This window comes from Urocitellus parryii, chromosome 1, assembly GCF_045843805.1.
Source record: "Urocitellus parryii isolate mUroPar1 chromosome 1, mUroPar1.hap1, whole genome shotgun sequence".
In the NCBI taxonomy this organism is placed as follows: Eukaryota; Metazoa; Chordata; class Mammalia; order Rodentia; family Sciuridae; genus Urocitellus; species Urocitellus parryii.
The window spans coordinates 145,535,251-145,547,047 of NC_135531.1; positions in this window are offsets into that span (position 1 = coordinate 145,535,251).

Consider the following 11,797-nt stretch of genomic DNA (forward strand, 5'->3'; position numbering starts at 1 on the left):
CAGTTCCACCCAAGTGGGTAATGAGGAGTGGACTGTGACCCAGAGAGAAAGTAATGAAAGATGTGACAACAGCAACTAACATTTGGGGCCCAGGTGGCAGGCAGGGGTGAAGCCACTCTGCGGGTATAATACCATGGAATTCTCGTGGCAGTGCTGAGAGACGGGAATTAGCCAATTTCACAGGGCAGAAGATTGAGATTTAGAAAGATTATGTTACTGATCCAAAGTTACACACTTCGAGTTAGAGATGGTACTGGGATTCTTTGGAATTGGGAACCTTGATTTGCATGGCTCTTTGTTGATGTTCTTCTATAGGGATTCACTTGAAAGTATTTTCAGTATGGACAATCCACTGGGGTTCTTATTTGTGAAGAACATTTGTGAATGTGAATATATATGGTCCTTATAAAAATGATGTGAGGTAAGTAGGCATACCTGACATCTTATTTAAGGATACTGCTGCACAGAGAAGTAAGAATCTCACCCAAGTTCGCACAACCTAGGCAGGACCTAGAACCCAGGTCTTACAAAAGCTGGATGAACTTCTCCCCACATGTCCCAGGGCTCTCTTCTCAGGAGCCTGGAATTGCCAAGGGGCATACAGCACAGGTTTGGGCATTGGGGCAGTGAGTACAGGCTTCACAGCTCAAGAGCTGCCTGACCTGTGGCTTTAAAATCTGAGTCCAGGTTTCTACAACCAAAAAATAAGAAGGAGAATATTGACATCCACCCCTTCATGGTTAATATGAGAATTCAGCCGAGGTCCCTGGTGCGCACTTATAATCCCAGGGACTTGGGAGGCTGAGGCAGGAGGATCACAAGTTCAAAGCCCGCCTCAGCAACTTAGGGAGGCCTTAAGCAACTGATTGAGACCCTGTCTCTAATAAATAAATAAATAATCCCTGGTACTAAATATATATATATATATATATTTTTTTTTTTTTTGCACTGTAAGCCCATGGAAAGTCAGCACTCTGTGACTACAAGCTGTTATTTTCATCACCTTATACAATTTCTTTACCTATTACTAAGAAGAATCACATTGGAGAAAAAAAAAAAAACTCATCGTGACTCTGATGGATCCTGAGACTCGTACCAGTTCGCGTGAGCTTCATCCTCTGAGATTTCCTGGGATGCTAACTGCGGCCAGTGCTGGTTTTGTGAATTCAGTGGAAAATGTCACTCAGTCCCCTCTCCACTGGCTTCTGGCCTTTGGGGAGGAGAGATTGGCTTAGGGCTGCATTCAAGACCCTGCCCACCCCGTGGATGGGTCCCGAACCACACCGTCCTGGGGCAGCGGCCCCGCTCTCAGCTCTGCAGCTCCCTCCTAACAGCGATATTCTCTTTGGTCTTCTGGGAGCCCCACCAGCATCATCAATCAAAGCCCCGCGTTGCTTACTCGTACTGAAGTATCCTCACTGCCTCATCAATCATAAAAGCAGTAAAGAGTGCGCTTTGGATTTCTAAGGAAAGCTCCAGACAGCACCAAAAGAAAAAAAAAATTGTGTGGGGCTGAAGGGTGGGGTGGGGGTGGGGCTTAATTATCAGCTGGTCCTCGGCCCATCACTCACTCTGGAAATGTCTTTACAGCGTTATTTGGGTTGTGTCTCTTTTTAAATCCTAGTAAACAGCCGTTAAGCTAAAAACCCTCATTGCTCGGCACAGGGAGCCCCACTGGTTTTGAAGCTATTATTTTAATAAGGCCTATTTTACAATTAAGGCACCATGGGCTTTAAATTACATATGAAATAAAATGTGGAAATTGAAGCATTAAGTGTGTGACTGCCGTTAGAGAAACAGCAGCCACTCTTCGTGGTAAAATGCTGTCTGTTATCAAACCAATAGAACAGAAGGCTGGGGTTATGTGGTGCCATGATCTCTCGTTTTCTCTCTCTCTCTCTTTCTCTCTCTCTCACACACACACACACACACACACACACACACACACACACACACATCGTAAGAGAGGTCCATGCACTCTTCTCCAGGAAGGACTTGGGGTCATGCCTAAATGGACCTAAATAATAACAATGATAATAGTATTCATATTATTACTAAGAATAACAACTAACTTTTTGAGCACCTGCTACATGACAGGTACCAGTCAAGAACTCTCTCCATGCTTCTACGAAGGTTAAGAGGGGCCCACCCCTCTTAAATCCCCAGGATAAAAAAGAAAACGGAGACTTAGAGAGAAGGCCACTTTTTCCAAGGTACTCCGCGCTGAAGGTAAATCATTAATTTGATCAGCTAATATTTTTTTGAGCACCAAGAACTATTCTGGGCACTGGGAAGTTCATCAGCAAAGGAAACAACTCTGGTCTTGCCCTGATGGCACTTGTATCTATCCCTTGAACCTTCAAGGGGTAACAAGAAAATTGTGGCATGAATTTGTGTACAAATAGGGTGTGTGTCGTGAAGGATACAAGTAGTGATGGAGATGAAGGAGAGAAGGGGATTCTTTGTAAACAGAGTGTTTGATGACCTCACTGATGAGGCGATGTGAAAGCTTAAAGATCCCACCACAAGATGAAACCTAGCATGTACTGCAAGCCAGCAGAGGGAAAGCCCTTGGTGATGCCAAGCCACGGAAGGGAAAGCAGTGTTATGGCTTAAATGTACATTGTCCCCCAAAAAGCTCATGTGTGAGACCATGAAAGAAAGTTTAGAGGTGAAATGAATGGGTAATGAGGGCCTTCATCTAATCCTGCATTAATCCACTGGTAGGGATTAACTGGGTGGTAACTGTAGGGTAGACTGTAGATGGAGGAGATAGGTTACTAGGGATGTGCATTGGGGGTTTGTATTTTGTCTCTGGTGAATGGAGCTCCTTGTGCTTCCTGGTGGCCATGTCCTGAGCTGCTTTCCTCTGCCACACTGTTCCGCCATGATGTTCCACCATGTTGTTCTACCCTGACCCTGGCTCAGAGCAATGGAGTCACCATCTATAGACATATCTCTGAAACCATGAGCTCCAAATAAACTCTTCCTCCTTTATGTTGTCTTTTGGTCAAAGCAATGAAAAAGCTGACGAAAACAACCAGTGAAGTCAGATGACTAACGAAAAGGATGGGAAACAATGAAGATGGACTGGCAAATCAGGGTCAGGCCCACCAAGACCACAGTGAGGACAGGGCTTCACTCCCAGCCTTGAGAGTGCTTTAGCCAATGGAGACACATGCTCCAACTTTAAGTAAATGGCTAGAACTTCTAGTGAGGATAGCCCGGAAATGGGCAAGGTGAAATAGGGAGATGAGTCAAGGGGTTCTTGTAGTAGCCAAGGAGGACTTAAAAGGAGACTGGATATCGTCAAGATATATCTTGAACAGCTGGGGATGTGGCTCAAGCGGTAGCGCGCTCGCCTGGCATGCGTGCAGCCTGGGTTCGATCCTCAGCACCACATACCAACAAAGATGTTGTGTCTGCCAAAAACTAAAAAATAAATATTAAAAAAAATTCTCTCTCTCTCTCTCTCTAAAAAAAAAAAAAAAAAAAAGATATATCTTGGATGCAGAAATAGCAAGTTGTTCATCCACCATGCATCTCTCATATGTTCCCATGAGATCCCCCTTGTATTATCACCTGGTCCTTGGCCTCCCAGTGAAGGTTCCATTGCTTCTCCTAAGTAAAATTCTGTTTTCCAAACTGTTGTTTTTAAGCTACTACTCACTCTCCTCGTGCTCTCTGTGGTTGGCATTTAGTGCACAGAGCTTGAAAAGTTCTGAAATGGGGACTGGGGTTGTGGCTCAGTGGTAGAGCACTTGGCTCACATGTGTGAGACACTGGGTTTGATTCTCAGCATCAATATAAATAAATGAATAAAATAAAGGTCCATCAACAACCAAAAAAATAGACCAAAAAGAAAGAAAGTCAGTCCCCAACTAAAACATGTTTTGAAAGATTCTTTATATGTAAATAAGCCCCATGCAAATATGACCTGTCTGTCTCTGAAGACAGCTGTCAGTGGTGTGGGGGTGGTGGAGGGTGACCCTGGAAGAACTCATTTGCCTTGTAAAGCATCACAGCCCCAGGGGCAGTAGACCTTTAAGGAACAGCATTGAAGGGATGTGCAGGGGTCCCATCTGCCCCAGTGACTAAGGACATCATGGTGGCAAGTCCTCACCCTCCCTCAGAAGAGGAATCTCCTGTATGAGAAACAGAGGGTGTAACCAGTTGTGTCATGCACTTGGAAACATTTCACTTTTTGTCTACAAAATCCAGCTCCTGGGTGGTACCAAGTCAAATTCGTGAACATCTGACAGCTGTTCAGTGGTTTGTGGAAAATGACCCGTGGCCTCACAATTCAAGTCCCATCTTGACCCTCCAGAGGTGAACACTTCTTTGTCAACCACAACAGAGGTCCTGTGATGGGGTGGAGGCCCTTCTCAGAGACGTGATCCTTTGGAAGTCGACTTGCATCTCAGCTGCAGAGCCCAGCGTTGGCACAGTGGAGCTGAGGACCTTCCAGAGATGCTCGTTGGGGGTCTGCCTTGATGAATCTTCCTGGGACATACATGCAAACGATTCTAAGCAGACATTCTTTATCTGGTTGTTTATCAGGACCACCCAAGGCAGAGTGTATGCTCTGCTTTCTAAGACCTAATCCAGCTCACCCTCCTCAGTCCACATGCTTCCTGAGAAACAGACCACATCATTTGCAGTGTGACCCATGCTCTGCCTTCATTTAATGGAAGACCTACCAGACGCACTCTCCTAGGAAAGTAGAAGTGAGATTAAGGTTTCAGTGGGGGCTGATCTCTCAAACAGAGGAAATAAAACCGTGCTAGCTGGGGAAAACCAGGTTTTTCTCCTGGGTAGTATTAGGGAAATTAACACCACATCCCACAATAGAAAGACTGCAGATCTTGTGGGCTTCACACTGTAAAGTGTATTTCTCATTCCTCCTTGTAGGAATGCCACATGGGCACGTGGCTGCCAGGAGGGTATAGCAGATTCAGAGATGCTTATGAAGGAAAGTTTTAAGGACGAGTCCTTCTGTCACCTCTATTTGCATCCCATTGGCCTAAATTAAGTTAAAGGGACCAGGCATCATCACAGGAGAGGAGGGAAAATGGAACCTCTCTGCATGCCAAGGAAGAGGAAATGGTACAGTGAGTATTTGGCGTTTCTTAGCCATATCCGTGGACCAAAAGGAAAGAAAGTCAGTCTCCCAAAGGAGGGGCAAACAAAGCAGGCACAAACGACATCCTTACCACAAACTCTCATTGCAGCCTGTGTGAGTCTGAGCAGGTCCCTGTGCTCACAAACAGAAAGGTGTAGAAACAGAGTTTTCAATAGCCACAGCCCCAAAGAGTCTTCAAAAGACTTGAAGATAACCCTGCTCAAGGTCAAGTGCAACTCCTCACAGCAATAAAGAGGCGAGTTCTACACAAGTACACACCTGGGAGCTTCTAACCATCAAGGGTCTTGAAGGCACCTGTGTTCTGGTGCTGTGGAAGTCTGTTGGCTCAGGGTTAAAGTTAAAACTTTTCATACCACCGACTGAGAGAGTACTCTTCAATGCAGTCCTTTTCTTTTCCTTTTTCTTTTCTGTTTTTAAGTGTGTACTGTCTTCTTGCAAAGGTCGTGTTCAGTTTCCTTTCAGACAAAGGGCTGTGGAGTGGGGGGTGGGTCGGGGAGCAGCTCCCGAGAGACCAGTGCAGGATTAGTAGGGGCACGTCCATGTGCAGGCGAGGGGGACATCCGGGTGCTCTGACTTCGGTGGTGGGAGGAAAACCTCAGGTTGGCCAACATCTCTTCCACTCTGCTGCCCATCCCTGCAACCCCATCCTAGGGATTTCACGATGCCCGTAGCTAACGTCTTTAAAAAATCTTCCCAGCCTCACCGTCTTGCCTTGGTGTTCCAAAGCTGCTGATTCCTGCTCTGCTCCCCAGACTCTTCCTCCAGTCTGTCTGCCTTGCTCTGCAGGACACTCCCTCTGCCTGTCATCACACAAAATTCCACGACTTTCCTCCATTCTCTGCAGTTTTCCCAGTGCAGCCCAAGATGATCATCCACTCTCTGTGGTACCGTTCCCTCTCATTGTTCTGTCTTGTCATTATTTGCTTCTCAGTCAGTGTCCCCTGTCCCTGCCCAGCTCCCAGGACCCTGCCAGGAACCCTCTGAAGGTAGGAGTTCTTGTCACTCGCGTTTGGAATTCAGTGCAAATATCTATTATGTGACACGTAGTAGGTGCTCAGTAAATGTTGCCTAAATAAAAGAATGAGATAGCAAACAAAGAGATGGATGGACAAATCTGTAGAGGATAACAAATCAGGCCTTGGAGATTATTTAGTGTGGATCAATTGATTTGAAGCTTTGGGGCAAAAGAAGACAGTTTTGGTCACTGCAGCTAAAGGCATTGCTTTTTTCTCTCTGGCTTTCCCCCCTGGAATGCTTAGGTTCTTGTCTCCTCTGGGGTTTCCAACTTTAATTTTCTCTCCTCTGTCTTGTCCTATCATTTAGTTCTGTCTTAGCCTCCCCAGCTGGTACACACAACCTCACGGACATGTAGGATAGTATGAGAATGCTGGTTTCACTGGGGAAGACACCATGCGAATCTGGCCCACCAGCATCCCCAGTGCAATTACCTGGCATGTAGTAGGTGTTCAGTTAAGTACTTGTAGACTAAAGAACAGAGTCAACAAATAAATAAAAATTTAAAAGAGGAAAATTTTTTCCAATAATATGTTGCTGATGTGTTGGGAATTAGTCTGGGTTTTAGGCAGTTTTTCCCCCCTGCTTATAACTTGATTGCATCTCATTTAGAACTCTAATCAAGTGGCAGTGGCTAGCTGGACCATCATACTGAGAATTCCAATTAGCATCAGTGGAAGAAGAGGACCGTGATTGATTACGGAAGTCTGTCATGAAGGAAGCGGGAATGTCAGGAAAAAGTGGGAATGGCTCTTTAAACTACAGAAAAATTGAAGGTAGTACGTAAATAACACTTGACTGTATGGTTCAATGCAAAGAGGTAAGGAATATAGGAGGGCTGGGAGGGTAGCATTGCCGAGGACGCTGAAGAACTTCACAACTATTTTTTATTTTTTTAATTTGGTAAGACGTTTTCAAGGTAAATTGATTTTTAAACTTCCATTCAAACGTGTAAGTAAATCTGATGACCTATTTAAATGGCTAGAGCACCAAAATATGAAGCTGCAGGAAAACTTAAAATGACACAGAGACTGCAGCAGTTGTTTGGGGGCTGCTGTGGTGGTGTTTGTGGGGTGCACCCCAAGAGTTCCTGTGTTGGAAGCTTGTCCCTGACGTGGCAGTATGAAGAGGCCATGGGACCTTGAAGAGGAGGGACCTAGTAGAGGCAAATCCAATGGAGGTCCTTGAGAGCCTTGCTCTCCGAAGGGGTCGATGCTGGTTCAGTGGAGAGATCGAGTTCCTGTGGAGCGCAGGTTATAAAAGGAGCAAGCCTGGCCCTTTCCACTCTCTGGCTTCCTGTCACACATGTTTCTGAAATTGTCATTCCCTCTGCCATATGATCCTCACCAGAACCGAGTAGAAGCTGCTTCCATACCTTCAGACCTCTAGAATTGGGACCGAAATAAGCATCTTTACCTGTTAAATCTCCCGGTCTCAGGCATCTTGTGATAGCAAGGGAAAATGGATTGGGACAGATTTGGAACAAATCACCTTGAGATTCTCTATGGTACTCCTCAGTGCCATTTATCAAATATTGCCAGAACTTCTTCTTTTAGGTACCTGGTAAGACTACATCTTCCCTGGCCCCTTGGCTGTGATCGTAAGATTTGTTTTGGCCAATGAAATGAGAATAGAGGTGACCTGAGTTCCCTTTGGGGAAGAAACCTTTAAGAGACAGTGAGTGATTTACTCTTTTTCTTTGCGTCTCCCAAGGCCAGAGCTCCAGATGGTGGACTATTTTAGCCTGGATTCCTAACTGAAGACAGCACGGAGCAGAGCGGCGTCCCCAGCTGATCTGCTGTGGACATATAGCTTGAATGATAAATAGCCCTTTGTTAACATTTTTAAACCACTGGAAATTTGGAGATTGTTTATCACCACAAGTCTGGCTGAGCCTGTCCTGTCTGAGACCGTCTCCAAATTAAGAATCATGATATGTCACGGCACCAGGTAGAGATAAGACCAGTCGCCAAGGACCAGTGACTTGGCTAAGCAGCCCCTTCTCGAAACTGTGGCTTCTGTTCGTCTGAAATATTTAGGGAAAGAATCAATAGAGGGAGAAATGAAAGCTCTCCCTCCCGCTGCTCCCCGTCATGAACCCTAGGCTCCAGCCGAACAAAGCAAGGCCTGGGCTTTTTATCACGCGAGGCTTTCTCATTTCATGCCTTTGTTCCCACTGTCCTCTCTCCTTAGAAAACTTTTCGGTCACCTTGTATCCAAGTCGGCCCCCTCTCCCAGCCCAGCTACAATGCCGCCTCTTCCAAGTGCACCTGCCTACCCTGTGCGGGGATGATGTTTCCCTCCTCTGAGGGCTCGGGCTCCTTGATCATCTCCCTGTGACCCTTTTTACTGTCTACCAAAGGGCTTCACGGCCTGATTATAGGAAGGAGCAGAGGGAGGGAGGGAAGGAGGAGAAAGAGAAGGAAGCAAATCCAGGGAATCCTGGGCAGCGGCATGGAAACAACATTTGCCCATTTGGAAAATTGGTCTCTGCCTGGTTTCTATCCTGAGCTTCCTTCTACTGTCTCCTTCTCTTGGGGTCCCACAGTTATCTTCAGAGATGCCTTTTGATTAGTTGTGATAGTTCGATTGTTCAGGTAGATGTCTCTTTGTTGACAGGTGAAGGAAAACTGTGATCCTTCCTAATTAACCTAATGGGTACTTCTTCTTCAATCCTTTTTTTTGTTTGTTTGTTTAATATTTATTTTTAGTTTTCGGTGGACACAACATCTTTATTTTATTTTTATATGGCGCTGAGGATAGAACCCAGCACCCTGCGCATGCCAGGCGAGCGCACTACCATTTGAGCCACATCCCCAACCCTCCAGGTACTTTTTTTTTTTAATTGGTTGTTCAAAACATTACAAAGCTCATGACATATCATCTTTCATACATTTGATTCAAGTGGGTTATGAACTCCCATTTTTACCCCAAATACAAGTTGCAGAATCACATCAGTTACACATCCACATTTTTACATAATACCATATTAGTGACTGTTGTATTCTGCTGCCTTTCCTATCCCCTACTATCCCCCCTCCCCTTCCCTCTCATCTTCCCTCTCTACCCCATCTGCTGTTATTCAATTCTCTCCCTTGTTTTTTTTCCCCCTTTCCCCTCACAAACTCTTATATGTAATTTTGTGTAACAATGAGGGTCTCCTTCCATTTCCATACAGTTTCCCTTCTTGGTGCCTCATGTTATATTCTAGGTCCCTGGGATGCACATAGCATATGAAGCATTGTAACTTTGACTCCTTGAATGGACCTTTTGGAAAGACACAATTTTTTAGGCTCAGTGCAAATTAAAAATCCTGAGAAATTAAAAATCCTTGTTGGAAAGTTATTGAGAATTTCAAGATGGCCCTAGCACAGCATAAAACCAATGGTGAGGCCCTTCTAATAGCAAGGCTCTGGGAAGTTACCCAGGTTGCCCACCCATGAGATCAGCCCTGGTGTTTGACGTGAAAGAGTTCTTAGTGCCTTTAAAGTACACAATGTAGGTGACAGATGATTTCAGTTATTAATTAGATCCTCTCTAAACTGACAATGCCTCTATCATGCTCCTCTATTAGGCATGTCCTAACCATTATATGAAGACTGGGACTTCCTGGAATCAACTGTCTATGGAGTTGGTCTCCTGAGTGTTTAGTCTCTGCACAGAAAATGGGCTGGGCTCCAGTATCTGAGCCCAACTCAGAGAGGCTTCTTCCTGCCACCTTTGGAGGCGTCAAGGAGGTCTTGCTACGTCCTCATTTTTCCTTTAACTCCCATGTTTGTCTATAAGACAAATGTTCTACTTCTTGACAGTGTTGAAATTTGACCCACATCTTCCAAGAACTGTGGTGTTGATGACATGGGAGTATATTTTATTTTATCTTAAAATTTTTTTTTCTTCCTACCTAAATCAAAGGAAGGTTGAGTTAACTCATGTTGTCTCCAGTTCACTTCCACATCAAGGTAACAGAGAAACTGTGGAATGTTCTCCAGTAGGGCAGACCAGCAGGAGTTCCCAGCATGGATCTGTCGTGCTCTGTGATCGGCTCGGGGCTTTGTGAGAGTACACCACTCACAGGGGATAACTAGCCTACCCTTCTTCATAATGCCAGGAGGTACCACAAGATTGCTAGGAGGACCTGTAAGTCACATTGCCAATTTGTTTTTCCCCTCCTTTGACAAACCGAGTCAGTAAGGTTGGTAAGTGAGTACACAGCACAGGTGAAATCCAGGTGCTGGCTTTGATTATCGTTGCGCCCAGGCTATGATGCACTGTTACCTGTATTGGCCATTTATAGCTCATGTCTTCAGTGATTTGGCCAGTTTCCATACAGGGATCGTCGTCCCTTGTCCTATGTCAGTTGTCCCATGTCACATCAGTTGTTAAAATACATCTGCTATCACTGGAATGAAACCCAGGGCCATTTTCAAGTTGGTGTCTCGCACAGGTGACGGAGGGCTCTGGAGCAGTGGTGTGGGGGAGCCAGCTCACACAGCTCTTCCCAACCCTCATTCCTTGATACAACATGATAGCTTACAACTGGCCCCGGTGGGAGTCACCGTACTACGGAAATCGGTGAATACTGCAAACCAGAGAGGGTCCTGGTGTTCTTTAGAGAGAGTTGATCTGTCAGCCCGTCATAGATCTTAGGTGGGGACAGATGTGTGGCTCCTATGTTGAGTCATTCCTCCCTTCTTTTAGCCATGATGGAGTCAAAAACAGTTTTTGCTATATAATTTATCTCCCAAAGTAGGACACTTTAAAGAATAAAAGAAGATGCTATTAAAAATGACACCAGGACGGTGCAGAGTAAAAGGAAACTGTCCTTTACTGCCACCACATTGCATTTCTTCTAGGCCACTGGGCTTGTCTCTCTTTAGGTTAGAACTGATCTCTTCTGTCATCAAAGCCTAGTGGACTGAAGGAATATATTAATAAATGCCATTATTTACTGCTTCGTTTTCCCATAAGTACTGTCAAGGGCTTCAATCAAGGGCTATGAGAATAGTTACATCAAAGCTATTTTTTTTTATCATATAATTTAAAGAAATTTGGAGTTGTGACTCCACAGAGTAGTTTGAGTGTCCTATGAAAACAAACCATCTAAACACTCCCACGTGGTCACCCTGAGAGCGTGTTCTTACCCCAGTGGGACTGCCACTCCTACAACACTCAGACCCCAAGAGTTTGAAAAGCACTGATTGCTGTCAGTCTCTATCCTCGCAGTGTGGATTTGACTTTTGAAATGGATCAAAAGTCCTTTGGCATTAAGTCTGATGAAGAAAAGAAAGAAGCCCAGCCGGGTAGAACCCTTTGGTTTAGAACAGGGTGAAATCAGAAGGTCATGGGATGAAGTTTCCTGCCTAGTTAGCTAAAGTGGCTTTGCAAATAGACCCTCCCAAGGAAACATTACAAAGTCCAGTTACACTCCATTCATTTGGATAAGTGTGTTTGATTTTTCAAATCATTCCAGGAGCTTTTGGTCACACCTTACACAGCACAGGCACGAGAGAAAAGCAAGGTTGCAGTGGATTGAAGAACTCCCTGTGGCCTGATATTTGTCACAGATTCAAAAGAAGCTTACCTATGCATTTTTTTCAAGTCGACTGCAGGCTTTGAAATTTTGCTATGGAGAGAGAGAGC